Here is a 20,100-nt window from a genome sequence, read left to right as displayed (position 1 = left end):
TTATCATATCTTTTCAGCGCTGCTTTTGTGATACATTTGCGCAACACACTGTTTTCAACAATTTCATGCGCTGTACCTGCTGCTTGTCTAGTAATTACGTTTATCTGTTTCTCTAGTTTCTTGACTTCTCCCAGGGTGTTGTTAGGTAATGTTTTGATCTCGTCCTGAATGTCATTACGCAATGTTTGTACGTCCACTTGTACCTTGTCAATGTCTGTTCTCAATTGATTGTGACCTGTTATTAAGTTTCCTATCACTTCTCGAGATTCTTTTGCCTCGTCTTCAATATGACTTAGGTGTAACTGAATTTTTTTGTTGTCTCGTGGTTTCTGCATTCTGAATTTGAATTTGGTTCGCTACGTCTTTATTTTGCCTTGTCATGGTTTTCGTAACTTGTTGTAATAATTCTACCAGATTGGTGAGTCCTATTGCGTTTTCTTCCGACGTCCTACACTCTGTGTTTTCGCCCAAGTGTTGGTTCGCAACCGATTGCATTGAACTCTGCTGTGACACGTTTCTGCTCGCATTCCTTGTACTCTGTGGTGAGGGAGCTCTGATTACTTGTACTATGGGTTCTTCGTATTCAAGACGCAAGTTAGAATCCTCATCGGCTGTCTCTCTACTTTCCTGCTCCTCTGTCGTATGCTGACCTAGGTTTTCTGTGCCTTGACGTACATTAACCTCGTTATGGTGCGTTATCTGTCCTATTTCTCGCGATACTGCATCGTCTGTTGTACTGTCCTCTATTTTCTGTCCATCTTAATGTTGGGTCTCTACCTCAATTCGGTCAAGGTCTCGATCTGCCATTGCTAATCTTTCCGAATCCCTTATTTTCTGTTTTAAAAGCAATTCACGCCCCCTACTTCGCGTCAACATGCGCTCATACGATCTCACGCGTTTCATAAACTTTTTGCACACACGACTTGACAATCCATTCACTTACTTTATGGGTCAGAACCAACTTGTCAACGATGTATCCGCCACCTGTGCGCTTGCATTGGAGAGAAAACTTAATTCTAACAATATTAAAATTCATAACTAAATTATGCTATTGTCTCTGCTAGAATGTCTCACTATCTATTAAATACTTTATTACTATCTATCGCTGCAGCTACTGTTTTCAACTATTTATGCCTTTCAAAAAATATTTTTTTATTACGAGAATTTTTCAACAGGATATATTTCTGACCTAGTTAGGCATGTGGTCGACCTTCAATCATGGTATTTTACCATCCTGGCAGGGTCGCCATTCTCTAACATTCTGCGTGGTGTCTGTCTGTTGTTCTATGTCGTGTCTCCCTACCACTTTCGCACAACGACGCTCTGAGCGTGTTTTTTAGGGAATTGACTAGTTTGAACCTGGGACCTGTTGCTGGTAAGGAGACGCCAGACCACACATGACATGTAGAGTTCAGAAGAGTTCAGTGAGACTAGCGGCGATATAACCAAATACTTAATGATTTCACCGTCACCTCCACTGCACTCCATGTAAAAGAATCTTAATACTAACTAAATTTAGTGGAAGGGGTTCAAGGCTTTCCTATTTTTAGTTAGCTGGTAAAATAACGTCGAAAAAGCAGTTAAGTTTACCATTGGAAATTTTATTCTACTCACAAAACATTGTTTATAAATTGCACTATTGATAAAAGGAAATGTTTTAATACAGGATGATAAAAACCAACTGCGTTCAACAAAAATGTGAACGAATATTCCCTGAATGGGTTTCCAAGTTCTACAATGGATCGAAGGATGACCTATGCCATATCACATCTATAATCTAGGTTTAAATTAAGTTTCACAAAAGAGAAAACTATCAAAATGGTCTACAGTGACCCTCTATTACCTTTAATTATTAAATCTAACTTGTCGTAAATTACAGTGGCTGATGTGGCTTCTCAATAATTATATAACAGAAAAATCATCGCGTTTCAGATTTTAACTTAGTATTACGCAAAACGGGGATGTAACAGATGAGACTTCTGCAGTTCTGAGTGAAGCCTTATGCGCTCAAAATGCGGCATCGCGTGCGTTCATTATCTTGTCGGTGTTCGTCAGGGGGCAGCGGCCGGCGCAGCTCCATCCAGCTCGCCGTCTCCGAAGCAACTCTCTCCTAACTTCTCGTTACTACAATTTACCGATGTTGGTTTACAATAAACTATCTGGCTGTGTTTTCATCTGACCAATCAGGATCTCAATGTTAACCTTAAGCTCCACCTACAAAAATTCTGTCTATCCAATGAGAAACGTTATACTTTTCGTGGTGGGGCAATGTTTTTAAAGTTTGCAACGTAACAGAGACGCGAAAAAGTCTCACGCTAAAACTTGCAGTTGGTGTGGCCCTTTTAGTGTTATCGTAAGATCTATACTGTTCTTCTGGAGGGCTCTAGCTTTTAACATGGGCTGAGGGGTGGTCTTAGCGGTTAGCTGGCGACGTGGGTGTCCGTCCCTTATCGTAGGGCCTTCTAGCTTAACACGGTTCTGCTCTCGTCTTCTGTTCCTGTTTCTCCCCTCGGAACTGCGTCTGTCTCACGGTGGGAAGGTATGACATGCATTTAGGCATTCTTGTGTTAGTCTGTGGTATTCCATTTGCTCACTCGTTACTCGTATTACTTTGGTTAATTTAATGTCACGATTTTTCGGAGCTATGTGACATACTACTGGATTTGCTTATCATGTCAGGGTTTTCATGGAAGGTGTTGGATTTGCCTGACACTTTACACTGCCTGCAAAATAAAGACTTACATCCACCCTATACAGCAGCCCAGCACAGGCTGAGTACTTTTTCCACCAATTCCAAGGGAGAGGTGGCAGTCGGATGACTTCAGTTAGTGGAGGTAGCCCAAGTGACCCTTTTTTCCGCCATTATCTTATGTTGGTGGAGATGGCCAAGTTGTCCTATTTTTCCGTCAAAATTTGAACTTCCCATCATTCTGTTGTCTATTGTGGAGGAGGTCGACGGGAGGGGACTGGGTTAGGTTAGTGGAGTTAGTCTAAATGACCTATTTTCCCACCAAAATTTGAACTTGCCACCATGACATCATAGTGATGTTGCCATATCTATCGCTGCCATCTTGGATCCGTCATCTTGAATAAATTTGGCAACAGTGCAATGCGAGGTGGTGGCGGCTTTAGCCTCCTAGGCTAAAGCCGCCTCAAGTTTTTATATTAATCTTATATTGGTATAAAAAATTTAAAAGTATGGTATCTAGTTCTCCCTATTTGTGCCCTTCTGCAGAAATTAACGTCAAAAAACATTCTGCTGCTTCTCCATTTGATGTAACATACCTCAGCATTACAGTCAGCTGATCAGTGTAAAACTGACGCCTATCGAGAATTATTTGACTTCAGTAATTTCATTAACAATGAATTTTAAAACCTTATTTCCCAATATATCAATAAGTTCCTCGTATATCGCTGAAGACAAATATGATTTTTTTCCCTTACCTAAATTACGATATTTGGATAATTGTGAATTACGGAACGGGTCATACTCTGCGAACTTTAAAATTCCCAAACTGTTGTCATTATGTTGAGAACTAAGAATTTCATTATCATCATGAAATGATAAGCCACGGGATGATATAAATTTAATCACTGAGACCACACTTAGTAAAACGTTCATTGAATATTCCCTTCCTTTATTGAATGTAATTTGCAATTAGATGTCGATTCATCCACAAGTGTATCGTCTACTAATTAATGTATGTACACATACTCGGAGCGTTTCACTATTCTCGTGCGACTAAATTCAGTGCGACGCTTTTTTTCCAATCAGAAAATCCAATTTGAAATTGTGATTGGCTCTGGGGTTCAGGGAAAAGAACGCGTGGAAAACAGTACACTTTTGCCGCAGACAGAGAATACACGAGCCACTCTCGGTTAATTTTACCACCACATATATGTTTCCGAGAAAACAGAGGTTGAGAAAAAAAAATTTTATCGTCGTATTGTGAGCTTGAAGCAGAAAAATCACAGTCAAAGTGTTGACATTCGTTAGGATCTCTAGTACACCAAAAATCTTGTATCTTGTTTCTAATATTTTGCCCTAAGCCAATGTCAGTCTGGTATTCTGCTCCTAGATGGAGTAGTAATTGGGCCTCGGTCTCGGCCTAACTTTCCTGTGCACCCACTAAAGTAGCTGTTTCTTCATTCTGGCCATTATGTTCAGAACACTAGACAGAAATCGCTACTGAGTCAACCATCATTCTGATATACCTACTAGGAGACGCCTAAGACTCATTTTCCGTTGACTAAATAGGAGTTGAAAAAAATTTTTTGTCGCCTTTAATTGTTCATCAGACTGCTTTTGGTGCTCTTGCAGCTTTTTACGTTTTCCCGAACCACTTTAGTGTTCCCTTTAGAGTACCTCAGACTTTTTTTTTTCTTGAAAGGAAAAATAAATAATGGTGTGATTAGAGTGTGGACCTAGAATTTACGAAAGACATTTGACAAATAAGCAATAATTTATGTATTTAAATAAAATTAACTGAACGTAGATAGTTACCTGTCCTATATATGTATATCATTATATTACTCATTATTTTCCCACCTTGCTATTAGGCGAATGGAGAGAAAATGAAGTCTTTACAAAAATCTAACACTATTATCCAAATTTGTAAGTTTTCAAATACATACACCAGTGAAACCTCTTAATTTTGTTTCACTGTCGCAAAATTCGCAAATCACAATTACAGAAAAAAATGAAATTTAAGCAACTGCAAGTGTTTCGAAAGTTTTGTTTGTGATACAACATATGTATCCAACGAATCGGGGACTTCCCCAATGCTCTTTCTCGTGCGAACCAGCACTGCCAATCACATAAAATTGACTTGGCCATAAAATAAATTAATACACATACCAGTAATTGTGCATTCACAATAAAGAGTTTTTGTAGCGCGTTGGATTAAAAAAGCTGCTCTTGCAGCGCCATCCTCTGATAAGTCGGCATTCAAAGCGTCGCAATAAAATAAAATGTTATTCTATAATAATTTGAAATGTATTCCGAAATGCACTGAAATATTAAGATGTAATATAAAAAAACAAGGCAAAAAATGTTGCCCTTGAATATTTGTAACATACATATCTTCAAATTTAAATTTCATTCAAACGAACATTTTAATTTTTTTTTTTTTTCTGGTTCCGGTCCCTAGCCGTTGCGAGTTCCCTAGACAATTGAACTCACCGCCTAATGGATAATCCGGTCCTGCCCACAAGACATAGTTGATTGTCAATGTATCTTCGTACATGAACACACCGTCAGTGGATGTGTAAATTTTTAGAGTACCGATTCTCTGTCTAAGGTAGAACAGTCACCGGAACTGCATTAATTTTGTTCTTGTTTAGTGTTGTTACCAGGCCCGTTATGTTACATACGAGGTGTGAACAGCATCAGATGTTGAGTGATCACTTTGAAGGATACAGAGACGACATACACTACTGGCCATAAAAATTGCTACACCACGAAGATGACGTGCTACAGACGCGAAATTTAACCGACAGGTAGAAGATGCTGTGATATGAAAATGATTAGCTTTTCAGAGCATTCACACAAGGTTGGCGCCGGTGGCGACACCTACAACGTGCTGACATGAGGAAAGTTTCCAACCGATTTCTCATACACAAACAGCAGTTGACCGGCGTTGTCTGGTGAAACATTGTTGTGATGCCTCGTGTAAGGAGGAGAAATGTGTACCATAACGTTTCCGACTTTGATAAAGGTCGGATTGTAGCCTATCGCGATTGTGGTTTATCGTATCGCGACATTTCTACTCGCATTGGTCGAGATCCAATGACTGTTAGCAGAATATTGAATCGGTGGGTTCAGGAGGGTAATACGGAACGCCGTGCTGGATCCCAACGGCCTCGTATCACTAGCAGTCGATATGACAGGCATCTTATCCGCATGGCTGTAACGGATCGTGCAGCCACGTCTCGATCCCTGAGTCAACAGATGGGGACGTTTGCAAGACAACAACCATCTTCACAAACAGTTCGACGAAGTTTGCAGCAGCATGGACTATCAGCTCGGAGGCCATGGCTGCGGTTACTCTCGACGCAGCATCACAGCCAGGAGCGCCTGCGATGGTGTACTCAACGACGAACCTGGTTGCTCGAATGGCAAAACGTCCAGGTTCTGTTTACAGCATCATGATGGTCGCATCCGTGTTTGGCGTCATCGCGGTGAACGCACATTGGAAGCGTGTATTGGTCATCATCATACTGGCGTATCACCCGGCGTGATGGTATGGGGTGCCGTTGGTTACACGTCTCGGTCACCTCTTCTTCGCATTGACGTTACATTTCAGATGTGTTATGTCCCGTGGCTCTACCCTTCATTCGATCCCTGCGAAACCCTACATTTCAGCAGGATAATGCACGACCGCATGTTGCAGGTCCTGTACGGGCCTTTCTGGATACAGAAAATGTTCGGCTGCTGCCCTGGCCAGCACGTTCTCCAGATCTGTCATTAATTGAAAACGTCTGGTCAATGGTGGCCGAGCAACTGGATCGTCACAATACACCAGTCACTACTCTTGATGAACTGTGGTATCGTGTTGAATCTGCATGGGCAGCTGTACCTGTACATGCCATCGAAGCTCTGTTTGACTCAATGCCCAGGCGTATCAAGACCGTTATTACGGCCAGAGGTGGTTGTTCTGGATACTGATTTCTCAGGATCTATTCACCCAAATTGCGTGGAAATGTAATCACATGTCAGTTCTAGTATAGTACATTTGTCCAATGAATACCCGTTTATCATCTGCATTTCTTCTTAGTGTAGCAATTTTAATGGCCAGTAGTGTATATTCGTGTCGTGTGATACAGTGCAGTTGGCAGATGGCAGAGTTTGGAAGATGTCTCATTGTGGGTCTCTGTATGGTCAGCTGGTTGAATTGAGTAGATCCAGATTTCTACATCTACATCATACTTCACAAGTCACCTAACGGTGTGTCGTGGACGATACTTCTGGTACCACTAACTGGTCCCCCTACACTGTTCCACTCGCGAACGGTGAGTGAGAAGAATGATTGTCGGTGTTAGAGCTAATAAGCTCTAATTTCTCGAATCTTTTCGCCGAGATCTATATGGGAAGAAGTAATATGTTGTCCGACTCTTCGCGGAAAGTATTCTCTCGAAATTTCAGTAGTAAAACTCTCAGTGATGGGCAACGCCTGCCGGCCGGAGTGGTCGTGCGGTTCTAGGCGCTACAGTCCGAACCGAGTGGAACGGTCGCAGGTTCGAATCCTGCCTCGGGCATGGATGTGTGTGATGTCCTTAGGTTAGTTAGGTTTAATTAGTTCTAAGTTCTAGGCGACTAATGACATCAGAAGTTAAGTCGCATAGTGCTCAGAGCCATTTGAACCATTTTTTGTGCAACGCCTCGCCGGCCGGAGTGGCCGAGCGGTACTAGGCGCTACAGTCTGGACCCGCGCGACCGCTACGGTCTCAGGTTCAAAACCTGCCTCGGGCATGGATGTGTGTGATGTCCTTAGGTTAGTCAGGTTTAAGTAGATCTAAGTTCTAGGGGACTGATGACCTCAGAAGTTAAGTCCCATAGTGCTCAGAGCCATTTGAACCATTTGCAACGCCTCTCTCGTAACATCTGCCACTGGAGTTTGTATAGGATCTCTACGACAGTCTCGCAACGACTAAACGATTCCGTGACGAAATGCGCCACTCTTCACTGGATCTTCCCTTATCTCTTCTATTAGTGGTACCTTGTGACGATCTAGTATTGATGATCAATACTTGAAAATCGGTCGAACAAGCGCCTTATAAGCCATTTCCTTTAGCGGATGAGTTACATTTACTTAATATCCTTCCTGTGAATCCCAGTCTGGAAGCAGCGTTTCCTACTATTTGTTTTATGTGATCATTTCACTTCAGCCTGCTCTGGATAGTAACTCCTAGATATTTTTAGGTAGATACTGTTTCCAGCAGTTTATCATTACCATAATAGAGTACAGTAATGGATTTCTTTTGCTATGTACGAACAATATGTTACAGTTACTTACGTGCAGGGCCAGCTGCCAGAGACTGCACCATTCATCCTCTGCAGGTCATTCTGCAAATCAGTAGTGTCTTCTGTTATTGATACTTTCTTGTAGACAACCGCATCATCTAACAACAATCTTAACCCTCCAGTGGGCGCGCCGTATCATATGCAACGCAAATTTTAGTTTTCTCTGTGTCCACTGGCGCCGGCCGCGGTGGTCTCGCGGTTCTAGGCGCGCAGTCCGTAACCGCGCGACTGCTACGGTCGCAGGTTCGAATCCTGCCTCGGGCATGGATGTGTGTGATGTCCTTAGGTAAGTTAGTTCTAGGGGACTGATGACCACAGCTGTTAAGTCCCATAGTGCTCAGAGCCATTTCAACCATTTTTTGTCCACTGGCTGGTGCTAGTTGTCAGCTTCCATGGAATCTAGTATGCAGTCTTCATCATAGATGGATTGTGAGTAATCTCGTTTGAAACCAGTCCTGGCCATTGTTCTGTTGCAGCAGCATTGTTAATTTCAGTTCTGCCTCTGCGGTGTTATTGCCGCCACGCGCCTAGCCAGCATTATATGCTTATGATTTGTTACACACGTTTTCAACATTAAGTCTTGTTTAGAGTGTTAATTTGTTGTTTTATGCATACACTATATTTATTTCCAGGGAAAGTGATATTGTAAGGGATCCTGAAGAGATCCTACGAATTCTAGCGGGAATTTCGGAAAATGAATTGACGTTTGATGAATTTTAGGGCAGTTTTGATATGAAAGAGGAAATTATTGAAGCTAACAACCACAGTAGTGAATCCGCACAGTACAGGAAGATGACAGTCAGGAAACTGCGGCATATGATGTTACGGAAGGTAACTATACATTTTATACTGGAATAAACGGTGAAACTCTTTGGATTAGTTAGCCCCTAACTGCAGGGAAAACATGTGCTATAAACATTATCAGAACTTTATCGGGCCCAGAAGGGATTGCCAGAAACTCACTTACACCTTTAGATGCATTTTATCTTTTTATCACTAAAAACATGATATAAGATATCGTAGCTCATACCAACAGATGGCTTGGGAGAATACATAGTGATACGAACTATTCTAGAGCTCGCGATTGTAAAGACACTTCAGCAGAAGGAATTCATGCTCTTTTCGGTCCACTTTTTTTTTATTAGCATAAACAAGGGGCATTATGCCAACTGCTGTGAACTGTGGGCATCTGATGGTACTTGAATGACTGTCTTACGATAGCTTTTCAGTTATAAACGTTTGAACGAAGGTCTACAGATAAACTGCCACCCCTTCGTGAATTTCACCAAGAATTTGTAAATAGCTGTATAGCTGTATTGCTCACTATAATGTCAGTGAATTTGTGACAATTGATGAAATGCTGCAGACTTTTAGAGGCCGTTGTGGGTTTGTACAGTACATTCCAAATCAGCCTGCGAAGTATGGCATCAAAATATACGCCCTTAGTGACGCAAAAACATTTTATACCCTCAATTTCGAAGTGTATTGTGGCGAACATGTCGCTCGACCATATCTAAAATCAAATAAACCTGAAGATATTGTCGAAAGACGTAAGTCCCATAGAGGGCACGAACAGGAATGTTACGAATGATAACTATTACACCAGTTATAGTCTAACTCAGAGTATACTAGATAAAAAGTTGACCATCATCGGCACTTTGAAAGAACAAAAATCAAGGAAATTCCACCTGAATTTCAGACTAGTAACACAAGGAAAAGCAAATCGACACTCAATGGATTTCAGTGCGATTGCGTTTATCTTCAACTGCCACTTAAATAAAAATAAATAAAAATAAAAAAAATAAAAAATTCTGTGATCTTCCTCTCTACGACGCATGATACAAGTGAAATTGACGTCAAAAGAGGGAAATCAGAAGTAAATTTGGACTACAACAGAACCAAAGGAGGAGTGGATACTGTGGATCAGATGCGTGCATTATATACAACAGCCAGAATAACCAGGAGATGGCAGCTGGCTTTATTCTATCGACACCTTGATATCGCAGGAATAAATTCGAACGTTACCTTTAGCCACAGCAATCCAGACAATAAAGACAGATGGCGGCTTTATCTGAAAAACCTATCGTATAGTCTTATGAACGCTCATCTGTGACAACGAGCGAAACAAACCTTCCGAAAGATATACAAATATTTCTTGAAAAATTCAGAAAAGGAGGCCCAGTTCATGACGAACTTAAACCTGGAATATGTCACGTATGTGAACGACACAAAAATGTCAGAACGAAAACATCATGCGACAATTGTGGAAACAATGTCTGCAAGAAGCGTTCTCGTGAGAACGTTATGTACTTCTCTTGTGATGCTGATAACCAGCGGATAGAAATTTGTTCTGACTGAAGATATTTATTTAACCAAGCTGAATTTTTCTTTTACTTTTATCTTAAATAAATAATCAATACAATGACATGCTGGTTTACTTTAGTTTTTATCATTTGGTTTGCCTAAAAATGATAACAATGTGAAGACAAAATTGCTGTGTAAATTCCGCGGCGCGCCCACTCATTGTGCTCCCACCAGAGGGTTAAAGAGCTTCCGACGCTTTCTGCTAGACCGATAATATAAACTATAAGCAGGAGCGATCCTATCGCACTTCCTTGGGGTACTCTGGAAGTTATTTTACATCTGTCGGTTTTGTTCCGTTAAGCGCAACGTGTTGAGTTCTATCTGGAAGGAAGTCTTGAAACCAGTCACTAATCTGTTCGTATTTTTTCACCAACGGTGTCAGATGCCTTCCTGATTTCAAGGAACGCGGCATCAGCTTGAACGCCTTTGTCTACAACGCTGTGGATCTCATGGAGGAACAGAGCAAGCTGAATTTCGCAAGATCTTTGTATGCGGAATCCTTGTAGATTTTTGTAGAGGAGATTTTCGTTCTCCAAATACGTCAGAGTTCGTGGGCACAAAAAATTTTCCGTAATTCTAAAACAGTTTGACGTCAATGATACATGCATGCAATTAAGTGCGTCTATCCTACAGCCGTTCCTGGAACCGGGGATGGCCTGCCCTTTTTTTTCCAATCGCTAAGCCCTCTTCGTTGCTGTTCAGTTTCGGAAGCCCGAATTCAGTATTTCAGCCTACTGTCTGTTATCTTCTGTTTCAATGCCAGCATGGTCACTGAGTGAATGAACTGAGGATCTCGAATCGCTTACTGATTTTACATACGACAATGACCTCTTCTCTCATTGCTCCAATTACGCTTATTTTCGATTCGTTCAGCTTTTGTTTGTAAGCTAGGTACTAACTTCTTGAACCTGTATTGCTGTTCTCTTTGTTTACGTTGCAGTTTTTTTAACACGGATATTAAACTGCGGTGGGTTTTTCCCTTCCCTTAAGAGCGCGCTCGGAACATACTTCTCTCCTTCATACTGAATGATGCTTTCGAATTTTTTCCATTTGTCCTCCACACCTTTGTCCTTATCACTGAATATTTGATGCTGACTACTCAGATACTATGCAATTTGGATCCTGTCATTTCTGCTGAGCAAATATATATTTCCTACCTTTCTTAACATGCCTTACAAAACTTGTAATCTTAGTTGCTATCACAGCCTTGTGATCACAGATACTTTCCTTTGTCCATGTCTCTTTGTTGTTAGATCTGAAGCGTTACGTTTACGAGTTAGTTCTGTAACTATCTGCTCGAAGTAATTTTTGGACAATACATTCACAATAGCGTCACACGAATCACTGTCTCTGGCAGCAGTTTTGATAGCATGACTCTTCAATCTATACCTGGGAAGCTGAAGTCACCCCCATTATAACAGCTTGATCAGAAAAATCACTGACGATATTCTGCAAGTTCCCTCTGAAGCGCTCTACCACTGCAGCTCCCGATCCAGGTGGCCTATAAAAGCATCCGATTACCATTTTTGGGAGACCTTTGATGCATAACTTCACCCACATTGATTCACATTCGGAATCTGTAATAACAATCGAGTTCTCTACTGCAATAAATACGTCGCCACCACTGGTGACTAATCTATCCTTATTATAATTATTTCACCCTGCACTTAGGATTGCAGTTCACTTCTGGTTTAAACTAACTTTCTGTTCCTAAGGATATCTCGGCATTATAATCTTCAATAAGCGATACTAATTCTGAGACCTTTCCTTGGATGCTCCTGCAGTTTATTGATATCATATTTACCTGTTCTGTATCCAATCTGCGAGGACGAGAATTCACTGAGAATTTTGTAACTGATGTAACTTCGTGTTTTGATGGAAATTCGTCTGTGATCCCAAGGGGGAGAGGGGTTCCCTAATCTAAAAAACCCGATGTGCATGCCACACGTATTCTGCTTCCTACTAGTCACTTCCTATGTGTAGTGTATGCCTGACCCGTTAAGGACAACCCTAGCATTATGCACTCTGTAGCGGAGGTCAAGAAATTCGCACCCATTACTTTCGCAGAGTGGTCTGAGCCTCTGATTTAGAGCTAGCACTCTCCTTCAAACCAGAGGACCGCAATCGACCCTGGGTGTGATGCCACAAATAGTCAGCTGAGCTCATGTGTGATGCTAGTTGGCTTCACCAAATCGGCCATCAGCCGAAAGGAGCGGAGAATAGTCTTATATCCCAAGCGGCAGACCTCATTCGTGCTGAAATTTGCAACTATTTGTAGCCGGTTTCACCGAGTGCACTCGACAGCCTCCGACAGGGCCTCCTCCACATCACTGACCAGACCCCCCCTTCCCCCTCCCCCCTCCCCCCTGCCCCGCCCTCCCCCCCTCCTCCCCCGGCAAATGTACCGAGTGCACCCTGGGATTCTTTCCCTTCCTTTCCTTGAGGGACTCCATTGCCTGCCTAACATTAGAGCTCCCAATGGCCAGCATACCTGCCCTCTAAACTTCTCCAGACTGGGCAGGAAAATCGGCCACTGACTCAGCAGGAGAAGCATCCTGTGCTGGTTCAGAAGTATCAACACTGGGTAGCACTTCATACCTGTTGCTAAGGCGTAAGGAACCAGCTGTGTAGCCTGTTCCATGTTTTGCCTTCCGCCCAATGACATGCGAACCCATTCAGATGTAATGGTGGCCCAGTGTTGGACTGCAGGCATACTCACCATTGAGATGCTGCTCGACTACATCTAGCCACCACAAGGAAGGATCGCCATATTGTGTGCCTAACACATTGTACACCTTCACATTTTCACCTGCCATCTGAGAACGACTCCCTGCAATATTCTGTATCATCCTGCACCTCTGGTTGGAGAGTAGCAGCAGCTAGACTAGGACATTACAGTTCCATGTGTAGAGTGCCATTAACATTACAACACAAATGGGTGCATTTGGAGTGACGATGTAACTGAAAAGCACCGAAGTATCACAGTTTTACAGCGTCCATTATCGAAGCAATGTGGTGACCTGGGGAGAAGTCCCACTCTCCCATTGTTTTTGAGGTGCACTCTTGGTGTCATTATGAGTTGAGCTATTGGGTATGACTTCAGGTCATGACTGGCAGTGACTCAGGAAGATCTGCTGGCGTGATGGTATGTCACTGATATCCTGCGACCTCACGTGTCACCTCCCGTGTGACAGTACTGTGGTGCTATTTTTGAGTAGGACAATGCTCTTAACGCATGGCACGTGCCTCTCAGAACTGTCTTATGATGTTGAGGTACTCTCATGACCAGCAAAATCCCTAGATCTGTCGCTAATAAAACGTATGGGACTAGCTCGAATGTCAACACCATCCCATTGCAATTATCCAGCGTATCAAGGATCAAATACAACAATTGTGGTCCAGGCTGCCTCAGGACTGGACACAATGGCTTTGTCTCTGTGGACAACAACACACAACCTGATGAAAAGTACCTGGGCATGACTATGTAGTTAGGAATTGACCACTAGGTGTCACAGGAGGCAGATCGAACATCGTAAAAAGAGATGGAGAGTATTGTGTTGTCAGTAGGGAACACAAGAATAAGTTGGTCAGGAGAGTTCAGTGACTTCGAATGTGGGCTTCTCACTTGATGCCACCTGAATAACAAATTCATCAGGGGCATTTTAACCCTTCTAAATCTGCCCAAGTCTATTGTTTGTGATGTGACTGTGAAGTGGTAATGAGAAAAAATAACCACAACCAAACCAAGACCAGACAGACCTCACGTCCTGATGGACATGGGTCGTCGACCATTGTGGAGAGAGGTAGTAAAAAAGAACACGAAATTATTGGATGGAATCGCTTGAGAGTCCCAAAGTGCTACCAAAAGTCCAGCTAGCGCAAAGGCTGTACGCAGTGAGTTAAAAAGAACGGGTTACAATGGTCGGGCTTCTCCTCACTGCGACTGTAGCTAATTGTTACTGCTCTTCTAAACAGCAGTCTGTACCAGCAGATCAGTTGTACTTTGCCTAATATTGCTCGTATCTTAGGCACTTGGGCTATTCACTGCTTTGTTTAAAAAGAATAGCTCGATGTAGTCACAGGGTCGAGCCGCCCCCATCTGCTTTCATGCCACGCAGCTAACTCGCTGCTAATAACAACATGTAGCTGTGACACCGCAGCCAAACAATCTGTGCACTGACTTGAATTTCTAGTTCATAAAATACGCAGAAATACGTAATAAAAGTTAAACGAATAATTTAATGACAAGGGTTCTATTCTAACGTCTGTAAATGATACAGACGTCATGGATAATGTGGAAGAATGTTTATTCAAGAAAGGACATCTCAAATAAACGGGAAGTGGTCCTACGGTATTCAGTTAGGGTAGAGATAAAAATAAGCTTATCAAATGCAGCGAAGTTCCACTGAGAGCCTTACGAGCAGGGTAGCAAAATCACAAAACCAACTTGTTATCAAAGATACGCGAGAACCAAGCCCATTTCATGGTCATAATACATGAAATATTCATCAGTTCGAAACAGTTCAGAGTTCAACATGACGATTCGCAAATTAACACACGCGATAGAAAGAATAGTAACTCATACTCTGTCTTTCCTCAGTTTCGTGGTACGAACGGAAGAGGTTAGAGTCTACTAAGGAACACACCAGCCCAGAATCAAGCACCTTCACAATCGAATACTCCTCGTTACCACAGGCAGGGCTGCCCTCTTCCGGAACTCGCGTTAAGGTGTCCCGAATCGCTCTCCCTTGAGCTCTTCACTCGAAAATTTCGGTCTCCGCTTGAGTCTAGCACTGTTCCAGCACTGTTCGCCTCTCATTGGCTAAAGCCCATCCCCACCAAAGATACGTCGTTCTCCTGCTCTATAGACGTGATTTGACTCACTTCACTACATTCCCGCACTAAACTAATATATTTTAACAATATTTAAATAAAAGAAACTTTATAAACATTCGGTTACACTCCATTCACAATAACTATAAACAATAGTTGGTTCATAAGTACATAAGCCAGCATTCTTGTGCAAGTGCGCTCTCGTTAAGTGACAACGAATTGTCGTTAAATATAGTTTAAACAATTATTTAGGCCTGATTGTCAGAAGTGCCTTTTGACATTCTTTTACAAGGGTGGTGTCCGCTAACACATGCGACTGACCACTATTAAATTAGCACAGTTTTAATAACACTTGCAATCGACGTTTGAATCAAGTTACTGGCACTGTGGTAAACTATTCATTCAATAAAAATACAAGTATGGCAAAATATGAGGCATTCATGCTGCATTCACCTGCTGTGTAAATGTGAAGGACGCGATGTTCTGAAAAACATTTTCATAATGAAAAAGATATAAACAACGTCGTCAATCAGTAAATAAAATACACTCATGCTCATAAATTAAGGATAATTGCACAATATGGTGCCACACAACGTGGCACTATACAAAACTGACGCTAATAGCATAGGCACACAGGGAACACACACGACACAGATCTGTAAGTCCACGGCGTTGGTGATAAGTTGAGAAAACCGTCCCGAAACACATGTGCTACAAAACGCCACTGTTTCCTGCGCATGTACCCCGACATCAATACGGGATATGATCACCATGCACACGTACACAGGCTGCGCAACCGGTTGTCATGCTCTGGATCAGGTGGTCTAACAGCTACTGGGATATAGCCTCCCATTCCTGCACCAGTGCCTGTCGGAGCTCCTGAAGTGCTGTAGGGGTTTGAAGACGTGCAGCGGTACGTCGACCGAGAGCATACCAGACGTGCTCGATGGGGTTAGGTCTGGAGAACAGGCAGGCCACTCCATTCGCCTGATATCTTCTGTTTCAAGGTACTCCTCCACGATGGCTGCTCGGTGGGGTCGTGCGTTATCATCCATCAGGAGGAAGGTGTGAACCACTGCACCCCTGAAAAGTCAGACATACTGGTGCAAAATGACGTCCCGATACACCTGCCCTGTTACAGTTCCTCTGTGAAAGACATGCAGGGGTGTACGTGCACCAATCATAATCCCACTCCACACCATTAACCCACGACCTCCATACAGGTCCCTTTCAAAGACATTAAGCGGTTGTTATCTGGTTCCTGGTTCACGCCAGATGAATCACTGTTCAAACTATACCTGGACTCGTCCGTGAACATACTCGTAACCTGGGACCATTGTTCCAATGACCATGTACTGTGTTCTTGACACCAGGCTTTACGGTCTCTCCTGTGACCAGGGGTCAGTGGAATGCACGTTGCATGTATCCGGGCGAATAAACCATGTCTGTTTAGTCGTCTGTAGACTGTGTGTCTGGAGACAACTGTTCCAGTGGCTGCGGTAAGGCCGCGAGCAAAGCTACCTGCAGTACTCCGTGGCCGTCTGCGGGCACTGATGGTGAGATATCGGTCTTCTTGTGGTGTTGCACACTGTGGACGTCCAGTACTGTAGTGCCTGGACACGTTTCCTGTCTGTTGGAATCGTTGCCATAATCTTGAGATCACATTTTGTGGCACACGGAGGGCCCGTGCTACGACCTGCTGTGTTTGACCAGCTCCAGTCGCTCTAGTATTATACCCTCATAACGTCAACAATATGTGTTCTTTGAGCCATTTCCAACACACAGTCACCATTAGCATGTCTGAAAACGTCTGCACACTTACTCGCTGCACGGTACTCTGAAGTGCACCAACACACCTCTGAGTATGTGGACTGCTGCCAGCGCCACCGTGCGACGACCGCAGGTCAAATGCACCGCATGGTCATACATCGAGGTGATTTAAACCCGCAAACCGCCCACCAGAGCGTTGTTTCACCATGTATCAACATTATCCTTAATTTATGAGCATGGGTGTAGATACAGATTCGTAACTTTCAGCGATGACAGATATAGTGCAATGCTATCATCTGAGATAGAGCATGTTGAAATCGCGTGAGGGGATTACAAGTTGTTAATTCAGGGGTTTGCTTTGTAAATGTTTATTCATTGTGAAATATTACATTTTTTTGTTTTAAAGGTACCGAAATATTGTCATGTCACTGCACGCCCCTCATTTTTCGGAGATCGCAAATGTATTCAGATTTGCATTAATATTTGATGTGGGTTATTGTCGAATCTCAAAGAGCTTTTACTTGCCCCTCTTTGATAGTGTCTGACACTTCGTCTTTTCTGGACCATATTCTGCACAGAATCAATGTGATCATCAGGCGTTCAAATTCCCAGCTCTGGGATTTCAGACGAAGTGCTCATTGTCTCTCCACCTGGCTTGCCACGGCGCTCCCTGAGACCTGGGCCCGCTAGTGTTCTGTAGTGCATCAAATTCACCTTACCTCGCAGCAACTCCAGGCGACCGATTACCTCGTCTAAATACGCGTAACGCTGCATCATCGGCCACACGTATTGTAGCCAGTCCTAAGCGACACTTGAGATCGTGTAAAGAGTGATACCATAGGACAGTGGATGACAAGAAATGATATGGAATGCTGAACCATGCCATACAATGTATCAATCCAATGGAAGGGTTTGGTTTTCTCGAATTCCTGCAGAATGATATCTGCCATCATGTGGCAACAGTGAATTACAGAGCAGGCGGTTATAAAGTATGGTGGTGCCCCTATCACACTTAAGAAAACACTAAATGTGAGTGGAGTCCCAGAGAAAAACGAAGACCACCAGGGAGACCACCTGATCGCTGGGATAAAGAACTCAGGAAGGTTGCGGGCTTCAACTGGCAGAAGACAGCAGAGGACAGAGGTGCATGGAAACTCCTCTTAAAAATGTACTTAATAACTTAACTACATCTTGTATAAATTGAATTAGCTGAACAATAAATAAATTAACACATTTTACAGCACTTTGTACTGCATACAGTGGAGGAACAGTTTGAAATTGATGATTGTGTCAGCATGAGATTGCACCCTTTCGTAAAGCAGCTTTTGTGAACCAATGGTTTGTGGGCAATAAAATTTGTGAAATGGACAAGTCTGTCCAGAGTCGTAACCTGAATCTAATGGAACACTTCTGGGATAGATTAGCAAGTCAGCTTTGCTCCAGACCCCAATGGGCAGCATCACTACCTACTCTTGTTTCAGCTTTTGAGGAAGAATGGGCTGCCATTCCTCCTGAAACATTCAGACACTTCATTAAAAGAGTCGCCAGAGAAGTTCAGATAATCATAAAGACGAAAGGTGGACACACTCCACTGATACACTCCTGGAAATTGAAATAAGAACACCGTGAATTCATTGTCCCAGGAAGGGGAAACTTTATTGACACATTCCTGGGGTCAGATACATCACATGATCACACTGACAGAACCACAGGCACATAGACACAGGCAACAGAGCATGCACAATTTCGGCACTAGTACAGTGTATATCCACCTTTCGCAGCAATGCAGGCTGCTATTCTCCCATGGAGACGATCGTAGAGATGCTGGATGTAGTCCTGTGGAACGGCTTGCCATGCCATTTCCACCTGGCGCCTCAGTTGGACCAGCGTTCGTGCTGGACGTGCAGACCGCGTGAGACGACGCTTCATCCAGTCCCAAACATGCTCAATGGGGGACAGATCCGGAGATCTTGCTGGCCAGGGTAGTTGACTTACACCTTCTAGAGCACGTTGGGTGGCACGGGATACATGCGGACGTGCACTGTCCTGTTGGAACAGCAAGTTCCCTTGCCAGTCTAGGAATGGTAGAACGATGGGTTCGATGACGGTTTGGATGTACCGTGCACTATTCAGTGTCCCCTCGACGATCACCAGTGGTGTACGGCCAGTGTAGGAGATCGCTCCCCACACCATGATGCCGGGTGTTGGCCCTGTGTGCCTCGGTCGTATGCAGTCCTGATTGTGGCGCTCACTTGCACGGCGCCAAACACGCATACGACCATCATTGGCACCAAGGCAGAAGCGACTCTCATCGCTGAAGACGACACGTCTCCATTCGTCCCTCCATTCACGCCTGTCGCGACACCACTGGAGGCGGGCTGCACGATGTTGGGGCGTGAGCGGAAGACGGCCTAACGGTGTGCGGGACCGTAGCCCAGCTTCATGGAGACAGTTGCGAATGGTCCTCGCCGATACCCCAGGAGCAACAGTGTCCCTAATTTGCTGGGAAGTGGCGGTGCGGTCCCCTACGGCACTGCGTAGGATCCTACGGTCTTGGCGTGCATCCGTGCGTCGATGCAGTCCGGTCCCAGGTCGACGGGCACGTGCACCTTCCGCCGACCACTGGCGACAACATCGATGTACTGTGGAGACCTCACGCCCCACGTGTTGAGCAATTCGGCGGTACGTCCACCCGGCCTCCCGCATGCCCGCTATACGCCCTTGCTCAAAGTCCGTCAACTGCACATACGGTTCACGTCCACGCTGTCGCAGCATGCTACCAGTGTTAAAGACTGCGATGGAGCTCCGTATGCCACGGCAAACTGGCTGACACTGACGGCGGCGGTGCACAAATGCTGCGCAGCTAGCGCCATTCGACGGCCAACACCGCGGTTCCTGGTGTGTCCGCTGTGCCGTGTGTGTGATCATTGCTTGTACAGCCCTCTCGCAGTGTCCGGAGCAAGTATGGTGGGTCTGACACACCGGTGTCAATGTGTTCTTTTTTCCATTTCCAGGAGTGTACGTACGTACCGATTTATGCGCTGAGTCGACTTCACTAGCGCGAGGAGTTACACTTCCTGCTCGTAGTGAGAGGACGTGCGCTGCTGTCT

This window comes from Schistocerca cancellata, chromosome 4 (assembly GCF_023864275.1).
Source record: "Schistocerca cancellata isolate TAMUIC-IGC-003103 chromosome 4, iqSchCanc2.1, whole genome shotgun sequence".
In the NCBI taxonomy this organism is placed as follows: domain Eukaryota; kingdom Metazoa; phylum Arthropoda; class Insecta; order Orthoptera; family Acrididae; genus Schistocerca; species Schistocerca cancellata.
Note: the sequence above shows the minus strand (reverse complement) of the source record.